Raw genomic sequence first — 12,383 nt, forward strand, 5'->3', positions numbered from 1 at the left:
AAAACAAACAAAAAAGCTTATCAAAACCATTATTACTGACTTTGTAGCTATAATTAAAACAGGGGTGAAGATGTTAACACAACTGAAAAAAAATATTCTGTCCTACTTGTTAATCACTAACTTTCCAGCTGCATTCTGCTCATTGCTTTACTCCTTCCACTGAGATTCCTCTACTCCATGTTGCCCTGGAGTCCAATGTTAAGCCAATAAATCAATCTGTTGGTGTTTCCTTTAGATACCATGTGTTATTGGCCATATTAAACTTTATTTTAGAACAATTACTTAGTTTTCTTTTCTTTAATTATTTCCCTCCTCTCAACAGGGCTTAGTTTGTTTAAATTATTCCACCAATATGATTCACTGAGCCAAATTAATAAGCATGCCAAACATGTTTCAAGGCATGAAAGAAAATTCAAAACCAATTAATACTAGATTTAGTCCCTGACAGAGAGGGGATGTTCCAGAAGGGCCCACCTGTGTATGAGTGTACAGAAATGATTGGGTTTTGTTGAGGAAGGCCCTAGAAATTCAGAGTTAAGTAATCTATTATTCTAATCCCCACTGCTTCTTAGAAGAACCAAACAACACTTCATCATCTTTTTGAAAAAGTGAAATACCTAACAAAAAGTACTGAACTTCTCCATTTCCAGAACTGAATAGGATTTCATATTTAAAGTTCCTGCCATAAAATAAATCAACTTTGTAATAGTATTCTTCCTTTAAACTGACTTATATTGTCACAATTCTACAAATTTTTAATAATACACTGTTCCAGGGTGACACTTCAAATCTGAGCCTTTCATAGTACTTAGTAACCTTCCATTCTCAGAGTACCATGGACAACCATTAGCTTAGTGAAAATAGAATTTACAGTCTCCAATTGTCAAGACTGTCAACAGTATATGATTCTTCTGAAATATTTATTGCTACTTATATCTTAGTTAATGAATCAGAGAAAATAATGACCGAAGAAAAGAATGGTTAACACCAAAAGTGGTGAAATGGAAATGAAAATTACTAATTTAAATGCCCTAAGACATAGATGTTTTAGCTGGAATTACTGTATGCAGTTTGTATTTGCTTCTAATAGATTGTAAATAAAATATTTAAAGTTTACTTTATATAATGAACAGTACTGTGACATTTACTTAAAAGTACTTTGCTGTAATTCAAGAGTACTTAAATGTTTGTTCTCAAGCAATTACTATTATTTAAGGTATTGTAGGGAACGTTACTATCATGAAGGAAAACAAAAGCAAAAGCTACAGTACTGTGAATGATCATTAAGTATCAGGTTCTGTACTAAGTACCTTCTCCCCCAAATTCTGCCAAATGTTTATTGATTTTTAATGACAACATTTATCATTATTGTGTCATGATTGCTGTACAACCTTGGAAATTGTTGAAGATCCAAAGAGATATTTTCTATGTTTAAGTTATATTTTTCATTACCAAATGCATAAAAATTACAATGAAGAAAAAAATTAAATAGCTGTTAATTCATTCAAAGTAATAATAAACCCATTATATGTTTAAAAAATACTTAAGTGAAAAATAAATATGGTTAAAAATAAACTGTATAAGTGATAGTGATAATAACATTGTTTTAATTTTTTGCACATCTTTTTAAATCTGTCTCAATGAAAATCTCCTGGGTTTCTTACTTACTTTTCCATTCAGTCTGTTGTGATATAATGTTTCTTTGAGGTAATATAAAAAATTGTACCCTAAATAAGATTTTAGAGAAGGAAAAGAAAGTATTTAATATCCTTTTCTGAAAATCAATTTATACATTACTTTTTGATGCCTTTTTTTAGTAAATATAGTGGTCTTTTAATTTGCAAGAGAAAAAGTAAATTTTATTTTTGTTTTTTATAATTTTTAGTGACTATTATTTTATGTGGGATAATATATCGTAACTATAATTCAGTAAGTTAGTAATATTTTTCATTGAGTCATCACAAAATATGGTTGATAACTGCAGAGTCAGGAAATGGGATCATGAAATTCTCCCCACGACTTTTGCTAGGGTAAGTTATTTTAAACTAATAAGTTTCTTTCTTATAATTGAAATATCATGTTTGTCATTAAATAGTTTTGTGAATATATTGGAAGTTAATTTTGGACTTTAATTTCTTTTATTCTGATGTATTTATCTATTGAGCCAGTTTAATATTCAATGCTGGTATTTTATTCCTAAGAAATTTTCAAACGTTTTTATTCAAAATAGTTTTTAAGTAATTTTTATTTTACTAAAAAAATATATTTGAAAATAGTATGAACATAAATTCCAATTGGAGTAACATTACATAAATATAATTGCATCGAAGAATTGTTAATCTTGAATCAAATTTTTCCGATCCAAATAAATAATATTGCATTCATTACTCAGATAATTTTATTAATTTCCTTAAAAACATCATTTAGAATTTTTAGATAGGTAGTTTGCTTTCTTATCAAATTTATTCCTTGATAACTTTATTATTGTGAATTTAATATTTATATTTAAAATTTCCATTATTTAATTATTATAAAAATAGAAAATTAATTGATTTGATTTTTATTTGTTCTGTATATAATGAATGCATTAAATATCCTCATATACTGACTGGTTTTTTAACTCATGCCTACTGTTTGCTAGTGTCACAATTTCACAAAATGTGTAATTGTACCATAGCTTATAATATGTACTCCAATTATTTTATTTTTAATCTTAGTGTGTTCTCCAGAAATCTTAAAAAGCAAATTGAAAACTAATTAAATAATTTTTTTGACATTCTATCTTGCTGATTATTGAAATTGTTATTTACATTCCATCTTTAGAATGATGCATACCTTTTTTCTCTTCAAGAAAGACATTCCCATATGTATATACCTTATTCAAATTTTACCTAGAAATTTTATTAGAATGACTACTAAATTTAGTACATATCTTTATAAAATCTCTTAATGTGATTATGTAATTGCATTAGAACTTTGTGACATTTATGTTAATAAGTTAACAGTCTTTGAACTGTTTGAGTTGTGTTTTGCTTTTTTAGTTTAAAAATTATCTTGCATAAATAGGATATCCACCCTTTAGATTTGTTGAGAACTATATCATATAGTAGGGATGCATTTAAATGAACCATTTTATGGGGAAAATCATTTGAAATTTTAAAATTATGATACTTATTTTATGCACAACTTCAAAAGCACAGAATTTAAAAATAATTCCAGTGAGGCACAAATGTGACCTTATCAAAACACTACCATTCAATATGACTAGCAAATATGATAAAAGGACAAACAATAAAATACACACTTTGGCAATCTTATACAAAAATGGTCCTGCCAAAACATTCTTTCACAAAATAAACACAATACCACAAAACAAAACAACAAAAAGAAAAACTGAATTTTGACAACCCTACACCAATTGTGAGATTTCATTTTCAAGGTCTTCAAACTGTTGCACTCATTTTAGCTTGGATCTCTGGCATGCTGGATTCACATCAGGCAGGCTGTGCTCCTCAGAGTTCTCTTTAGGTTATCCTGGCTGCAAAGGATAAGCTGATGTGCTGTCCAAGTCTGGAACTGATTTCTCCACCAGACTCAGGGAGTATGAGCTGTGCCAGGAGGCACTGCTGCTGAAGGTGAAGCTGGTCTCTCCTCAGTCCCCCTGACATTGCTGGTGGAGGTACGTGATTTTAAAAAATATTATCCAGTGCTGGGTCTGCAGTGTTCTGGGTGCTCTGGCAGGTGTGAGAGGGTAGGAATCAGAGTACCGTCTCTCTGATTCCTCTCTTGTTGACCCGGCTGCCTCTGTTTATGACTTATTGGGTTGTGTGGCACTGCTGGAATGGTGACCACTGATGCTGATGCTCATTGTCACTTTTTCCTGGAGTACACGAGGCACAGTCACTATAGTCTTGGCAGTTAAGTTGTTTTGTTCATAAAGTTTTCCCCTAGTTTTTGGTAGAATCTGCTAATCAAAGCCATTAAATTTGGAGCAAGTAGTAGTAGGGATATCTTTTCTATTAAGTCCTTCAAAGGTAGAATTCTAGCAAAACTTATCTGCATTCACATTTCCCACATTTCTGCTGTTTCTCACTAGGAGGGCTTGCAAGAAATAACCTATCTACAGGTAAACTTACAGGTCTAGTCTTGGTCCTTGGTGTATAACTCTGCATGCTGTTTGCTGCTCTGTCAGATTTCAAAATATTTAGCTTACTGGTTTTACAAATGCTGTTCATCTTTTGGGATGATGATCAAGTTCTTCTCAATGAGACATGCAACACATTTTTCCAATGCATTTGGCTTGCATTCTGATTCCTCAAAGGATGTAGTTAATTCAAATTTTTTGCTTTCACTATCTGCAGTGTGGATATCTTCCTTTGAAGAAAAATATAGTGACTTCATGGAATGTTCTGAGTCTCTTTCTTCTGATGATAACAGAGGTTTTGAAGGACAGCTTTGATCAGCCTGAGGTGTAACAATACCTTCACTACACATAACATCTTGAGGCTTTAGGGACCCATTGAAGAGCTTCTGTGAGTAAGTAATGAGGAACTCTACCAACTGTGCCTGATATATATATTTAGCAAGGGCGGAGATGGTGACAGGAGCAGTTGTGGGCCTTGGCCTAATGAGACTGGGTCCAAATAACACTCCCAACTTTTTGGAGTTCATCTTGTTTTCTTCTACATGATCTACTATCCACTTAAGATATACAATGAAGTAATGAAGACTGTTAAAATTTGATGTTGGCAATTGTCTCAGAAGGTCCTTGCATTTTAGAAGAATTTGGTTGATTTCTATACACATATCTGGATATTTTTTATCCTTGGGGTTATCCTTTTTGGTTTCTTGTTCTTCATTAACATGTTGGATCTCTTTTGCAAGGTCCATAAATTCCTTGTATAATTGGAATAAAATAAATGGTTCTGGGAGCTGTTGAAGGTATAATTTTAAGACCTCACAGATGTCATGTGAATTAAATTCTGAAATGTCTATCAAGTGCATTCCATTCTCAAAACTTGACACAGTGTTTCAGTATTTGTTTTGTTTCCACTAACACGATAAATTCCCTGTAAACACAAGGTTCTATTTTTCAATCTCTGAGGCATGTATTTTGAATATAAAAGGAATGCCATCTAGTTCCTTTTTTGCGACTTGTGCAAATTCTGCTCCAAATAGGTGTTTTTTCCCCAGAAGTTTCTGATGACCACAGAAAATGACTAAGTTTTCCAAACATGACAAACAAGGCGATACTCTTCACATTCAACACTTTGGAATGCTACAACGCCTTTGCAATCTATGCATCTGTGGGGAATCTCAATTTTCGAAACTTGTGAGTGACAGCTGCTTTTGGCATCAATGTTTTCTTAACTACTCCAAGGAAACTGGGTCCAGCTTCTGAAGGGGAAGGTGGCTTTCTTTCATTTAAATCATCTGCAGAAGACATGGTTCCATTGGATGGAGTTTGTGGAAGTTTTCTATGAAAGTCTCCTGGACTTACAAGATTCTGAATCCAAAAATCTAGACTCACTGCTCCCTCCAGTACACTCAGAGCCACTAAACATCCCAAATGTCTCTGATATTATGAAAGAAGAACCTGTTAGGTCTGTACTGTTGGAGCATCTGTCCTCTTCAATTTTATTACAACCGTCAGAAAGGTGCACAACATCCTCTAAAAAGTCAGCAGGGCCATATATAGATATCTGGGAACTATTCCTTAATAGTTTATTTACATTAACATCAAATTTTTCTTCTTCAGTTGAATTTGTAGCCTTACAAATTCACTGTACTCTTGGCCCAGATCATAAAATTTGGCATTATCAGAGAGAGACTGGGAACTTAATGCAAGGGAGGCAGCCTGTAGTTGTTGCATCTAAAAGAGGTTAACTGTTACAGCTTTAAGGGTGAAAGCACACTGGAAAACAAGTGTCCTGGGTTGTGTTAAAATTTCTCTTTGGGTATTTTTTAGGTCATTTCATCTTTCTTTGACATTTGTCACATGAATTTTGTAGAGTTCATTTGCTGTTTCTAGTTTTTGAAGAGCTTTTTCTTCCTTCTCTTTTTTTTTTAGTTGCTTGTTGAGATTTTTTGCTAATCCACCACTTGAGCACTGATGCTTCTCCTCTGCACGAAACATGGAATATTTTGCTTTTTCATATTCATCTTGACGTTGCATGCATGATAATTTGACAATTTTGCCTTTTTTTTTTTTTTTTTTTTTTTTTTGGCGGTACTGGGGGGATCGAACCCAGGGCCTTGAACTTGCAAGGCAAGCACTCTACCAACTGAGCTATCTCCCCATCCCAATTTTTTTTTTAATTTTGCCTTTTTGAGAGCAGTTTCTGTTTCGAGTATTTTATTTTGTTCCTGTTTCCAAGGTTCCTTTATTTCTCTCCTTTGTAGTAGAGGCTGTACAAATTCGTTGGCTTGGAGAGCTGCAAATGTTTGTTGTAAAAGGTGACTATTTTTTTTTTCCAAAATATTTTCATAGCAAAGGATTAAAAACGATTTTAATTATACACATATGGTCACAATTTTGCCTTAAAAAGATTGTTGGGAAATGTACATAAGGCCACTTGTAAATGTACATCATGTTACTGTTATAATGTCTTATGTCCAGAGGAAAAAAGTTATCATACAGATTTGCTCTTACTTGGGAGTAGGCTATTCAAAAATACAGTACTCTTCTGTACAAAGAAAAAAATCACATCACATTTAATAAGATGGAAAAAGCATTGGCCTCCTTGGTAAGCAAATATCTCAGTCCAATACTTTCTATAATGCACAATACCCTGACTTCAATTAAAAATGATCCAAATCCTAGCATGTCCATATTAACAGAGTCAACAACTATGTTATAAAACAAAATGTTTCTCACAATAACAGAGTCAACAACTATGTTATAAAACAAAATGTTTCTCACAATAATAAAAAGAAAGCTGGTTCATACTTCTGAAACCATATAAAGATAAAAAATTTTTAAAAAATCACTCTCAATTTGGAGAAATAAATTTACATTATACAACACTATATTGCCAGGTCAAAGAGGGCAGGGACATAAATGTACACTAAAATGCAAATGTTTCCCAAAGAGATAAAACAAATTCCATTTACAGCATGAAGGTTTACAAATGTACACCTGTACAACCAAGGAAAGTATCACTACTAAATTAGCAAGGCTTTTAGAATAAACATTGAAACAAGATTTGCTTTTAAAGTGTAAACTTACATCTATTACTACACACACAATGCATATATTTATAGGAAGCAAAAAAAGCTATCTGAATATGTAATCATGCTTAAATGTTGAGCTATCAAATTCACTTTTCAGTGGCCCCTTTTCACCTGTTTCCTACTTTCTGCATCTACTAGGAAAAAGCAAAATTAAGCTCAACACGTCCTCAACATGTCTTTGTAATTCTATAAGCAAAACAAAATACAAATTTCCACTCTTTCTCATTGCAAACCAAACTGAAAAGTTAATATGAAACTTCTCATTTAGTGCACTTAGCTGGATGGAAGTGTCACCATGATTTTGTTTTTTTTCCTAACTCTTACAACAATTACATATGTAAGTATATACAACACTTCTGTACATTGCCAGAGACATTATAGGGCAGTATCTGTATTAAAAACCACATCAACCGTAAATAACGTTAAGTTCCTTTTATCTCAAATCATTTTATTCTTGTCTTACTTGCTGAGTTTTTATTTGCATGATAGTTTGTGAATTATCAAAATACAACTTAACTTTCTCTTTTTAAAATATTAATAATATTTATGCAGTTGATTGTTAATCTGTTATAAAAGGCTTCACGCAAAGGAAAAAAAAATAAGGACTATAATTCTATATACATCTCTATAAACCTGTTGTGCTGTGGGGTTGTAGACCTACCAGACTGCAAGCCAGTTTTTTAAAAGAATACTGTACTTTTTCCTTTAAAAACTATTTTTGTGACTTTACAAGATAAAAATTTACAAAATATGTGACAACTTTTTTTTTTTGATACAGTTACATCATATACAGGCATTCTGTGCTTTGCTAGCAATCCAATCTGATAGGTCTCCATTCAGGGCTGAATATAATTTATAATTCACCACCCCTACCCCCCAAATATACACAAGAACCTTAAAAAATTTACAAATGGATGAATAAAGTCAATAAATACTTTTGCATTAAAAAAAATTGAAGATTCATAGTTGAGTTGTGTTTTGATAATTCACAAAAGAAATAGTCTTCTCACATGGTTAAATCATCTTCCTTCTTTTTTCCTTTACAGCATTCCATTTGGTGGTCCTCCAATAGGCCCTAGATCTGGGCTATTTTTCAAATAATATTTTTCCAACTTGGCCAGTATATGCTTTCCATATGTGTATTTGCACAAAGTAGTAATGTGAGGTCGAATCTTGTGCATGATTATCTTTCTCTGAGCAGGTTCAGCCATATCAATCATCTTCTGAACCACATAATTGGCATACTGATCCTTCATCATGGTGTATAAGACACTGTGAGAACCATCATTCTGGCAGCAAACTTCATCAATCAGTAAAGCTCTCTCAGCACGGGAGGCATGAGTAACACATTTTTCTACCACATTGCTGGCAAATTTGTGTTGATTCAGAGCTAACACCTTTCCTCTGATTTCAGAAACAATTTTGCTCTTGTCTTCAGGTCGACCATGTTCCAGTACATGCTGAATAACATAATTGCCATACTGATCCTGTACTAACTGCTCTGTATGTTGGTGAAGTTCTTCCAAGATGGGTAAGGTCTGAAAGGTGACTATTTTTAATGACATTGAGGACAGCACTGGTAAATAGAGACTGTAGCAGCATAAACTCCGGTAGTCCAGTGTTAGCTCTAGTTGCCTCTGCCAACTTCACAGTATTTCTGGTGGACCCCAATTCCAAGTTAAGCTTTTTTTTTCACTCCATGACACTCTGTTCTTTGTATATTTTGATTATGTTTTAACATATGAAAAGGCCAATTCAATAGAGTCAGTGTTTCTTAACAGCATACTAATTCTATAGGAGAAAAATTTCCTTTTTCATTGGATGACTTGACTGAATCCACAGAAATGTTTTCAAAAGACTTATTTTCCCAAGAAACAGGCAGTGGTAATGAGTCATTGCCTATCTCTCCCATAAGGAAGTTTGAAAGGATATTCCCAAAGGTAAATGCCAAAGTTTCAATGGAAGAAAACACTTCTCGGAATAGATCATTTTTGATTTCTTCATTAACTTCACGGCTTTCACTTTTTTTTTCCTCCAGATTTGGCTTCACACTAATTTTTTTATTATTATTATTCTAAACAAATGGGGTACAACTTGTTTCTCTGGTTGTACATGAAGTAGAGGCGTACCATTTGTGTAATCATACATTTACATAGGGTAATGTTTGATTCATTCTGTTATTTTTCCTTCTCCCACCCGGCCCAACCCTCTTTTTCCTCTATATAGTCCATCCTTCCTGCATTCTGTCCTCCCTCCCATCCGCCATTATGTATCATCATCCGCTTATCAGCGAGATCATTCGTCCTTTGGTTTTTTGGGATTGGTTTATCTCACTTATCATGATATTCTCCAATTTCATCCATTTGCCTACAAATGCCATAGTTTTAAAAGTTGGTTCTTTGAAAAAATAAACAAAATTGATAAACCCTTAGCCACACTAACAAAGAGGAGAGAGAAAAATTACTAAAATTTGGGATAAACAAGGAAATATCGTGACAGACACGATTGAAATACAAAAACACAATCATAAGCTATTTTGAAAATTTATACTCCAACAGAATAGAAAATCTCGAAGATATCAGCAGGTTTCTAGAGACATATGATTCACCCAAACTGAATCAGGAGGACATACACAATTTAAGTAGATCAATTTCAAGTAATGAAATAGAAGATGTCATCAAAAGCCTACCAACAAAGAAAAGTCCGGGACCAGATGGGTTCTCAGCTGAGTTCTAAAAAAACCTTTAAAGAAGAGCTCATTCCAATACTTCTCAAAGTATTCCATAAAATAGAAGAGGAGGGAACCCTCCCAAACTCATTCTATGAAGCCAATATTACCCTGATACCTAAACCAGACAGAGACACATGGAGGAAAGAAAATTTCAGACCAATATCCTTAATGAACACAGCTTTCACTTTTGCAGTAAGCATTTCTGCAGCATTTTGAAGATCAACAGAATTGAGATTCTGATGCTTATTCATTATGGACTTTAAAACACAGAGAAGCTCATTCATATATGAATGCCTTTTATTTTAAAACAGTCAGAAAGAATATCTTCTTTCAAATAGAGTAACACATGAGAGAACTTCCTGATGTCCTTCACCAACTCCTGGATGTAGTCCGAATCAAAAATGGAGTTAGAACTATGGACTTGAGCCCCATTTCAGAAGCTCTAACATCAGTAGAAAGTTGGCCTGATGCCCACACGCGCTTTTTCTTTGCCTTTTTCTGTTTGTGAGCAATCATCCTTTCATGTAACAGGAAAACTGAAATGATCAGTCTTTTTTACTAGTCAGACTGAAATTCCAGGAAACATCACCAAACTTCTAAAAAAGATCCAGTGGGAAAGATGGACTTGAAGACCCGGGTAAGGAAACCAAGGAGTAAAAGTAAAGAGCCCCTGAACTCCGCAGGGAGGCGATGAACTCGGGAGGCTACAAAAGGGAAAGAGGCTGCAGGACGTTGGGTGGGGAGACCTAGATGAGGAGGAAAGGCGGCCATAAGTTCGCAACGTCTCCCACGGCGCCTGGTTCTGACCTCCCTGCTCCTGGGCGCCGGTTGCCAGGGTCCGAATCTCCGCAGAACCCCGCCCCGCCCAGCCCGCAGCCGCCTCCGCTCCAGGCCACCGTGTGGCCTCCCTGACCCGGGACAGCAACTGGCCAGGGGCCGGCGAGCCAGTCCCCAAGCCCGTCCGCCGCCTGAGCGAGCACCGCGGTTCCACGCTCACCGCGACCTGCGAGCCCTGCGTTCTGGATACCTAGGCCTGCCCAATGCTCTCGGCCGCCGCAGCCCTGCCGGGGGCTGGAGCTCGCCACCCCCATCCTGTCATATAATATTCATAAAAATAATATTATAATATTGGTAATACAGTTTTCTGCTGTTACTTTAATCTTAAACTGTTATTGTGTAATTATACACGTTTTCATTTAACCTTTGCGCGTGCGCGCGCGCACACGCACCCCTTTGTGTTAAATAGAGTTAACATAAATGAAAAGAACTGCAAAGAGTTATAACTTGGCCAATATTAGGAGCACGTTTTCAATTCATGTGTATTGCATTCTTGAACACAGCAATATTGTTTCACATCATTAACATCTTTTATGTGGATTTTAGCTCTGTTTGATCTTTTGTCAGTTATTTTTCAGGAAGCTACTTTTAGGTTCACCGTGATCTTATCCTGTTTTAACTTTACAATGCTCTAACCCCTTTTATTTCATATAACACTACATTTCTCTTCAAAACCAGGAAATAACCTGTAGTTTTTCACTAATTTGGGCAATGTTATTTTCAGAAACATACGGTTCACTTAATTTTGTAGAAAGCAGAATTTTCTGGTTCTTTGTGATTCAATCAATATTTCAGTTTGAATATTGAACTTGTTTTTGTGCAGTGATTTCTGACAGACAATGAATGCACAAGTCCCAAAGGTTTACAATTAAATACTGATGGTTGTCCTTCTAGACCTTACTCTCTGTATAGGTTCCTTTCTAATACATAAAGTTCAGGATTTCCTGAAAGTCATCTCTTTCAATTAATACTTCACTACAGGCATTAATTTATTTCAGAGTAGCTGGTATCCTAGAATCTATCTGATTTAAAGGGTAGATTTTCTAACTAAGCAGAAGATTCCTACTTAAGAAATGTAATACTTGCCAACATATACCCTTTCCAATGCTTTTCCCATCTGTACCAAGTTCACATTTGTTTTTTCCCATAAGTTACCAAGGTTAGCAAATGAAATGTCTTTCTATTATCTTTCTGTCTCTTTGTTTTCTGGGACTTGCAGTTCACAATTTAATGTAGTAAGACAATATTAGAAGGATAGTATTTAAATGTGCTTACACATCTATAGACAACTAATATTTGACGAAGTTGCTAAGAATACATATGGGGGAAATCTTTTCATTAGATGATGGAGGTGAAACTTGAATATCTGCATGCAGAAGAATGAAACTGATCCTCTATTTCTTAACAGTTATAAAAAATGAACTAAAAGTGGGTTAAAGACTTAAATTCTGAAACTAGTAGGAAAAAAACGGGAAATTCTTCATGACTTTGAAATAGTCAAGCATGTTTTTAATAAGACCTCAAAAGCCCAAGAAACAGAAGCAAAAAATAGACAAATGAGACTACATTTAATTTTAAAAAC

The 12,383-nt window shown here is 34.4% G+C and overlaps 1 pseudogene across 1 annotated transcript; it reads right to left on the bottom strand.

Annotated features, from left to right (window-relative positions):
• Positions 1–2,960: 2,960 nt before the first annotated feature.
• LOC306659430 (rho GTPase-activating protein 29-like) lies at positions 2,961–10,480 on the bottom strand (annotated as a pseudogene). Its single transcript, XR_013766642.1, has 4 exons — positions 10,139–10,480; positions 8,783–9,254; positions 6,325–6,460; positions 2,961–6,190 (listed from the first exon to the last, which is right to left on the bottom strand). The product of XR_013766642.1 is annotated as a rho GTPase-activating protein 29-like (transcript).
• Positions 10,481–12,383: the final 1,903 nt, after the last annotated feature.

The sequence above is a fragment of the Sciurus vulgaris genome (genome assembly GCF_902686455.1).
Source record: "Sciurus vulgaris genome assembly, chromosome: 4".
In the NCBI taxonomy this organism is placed as follows: domain Eukaryota; kingdom Metazoa; phylum Chordata; class Mammalia; order Rodentia; family Sciuridae; genus Sciurus; species Sciurus vulgaris.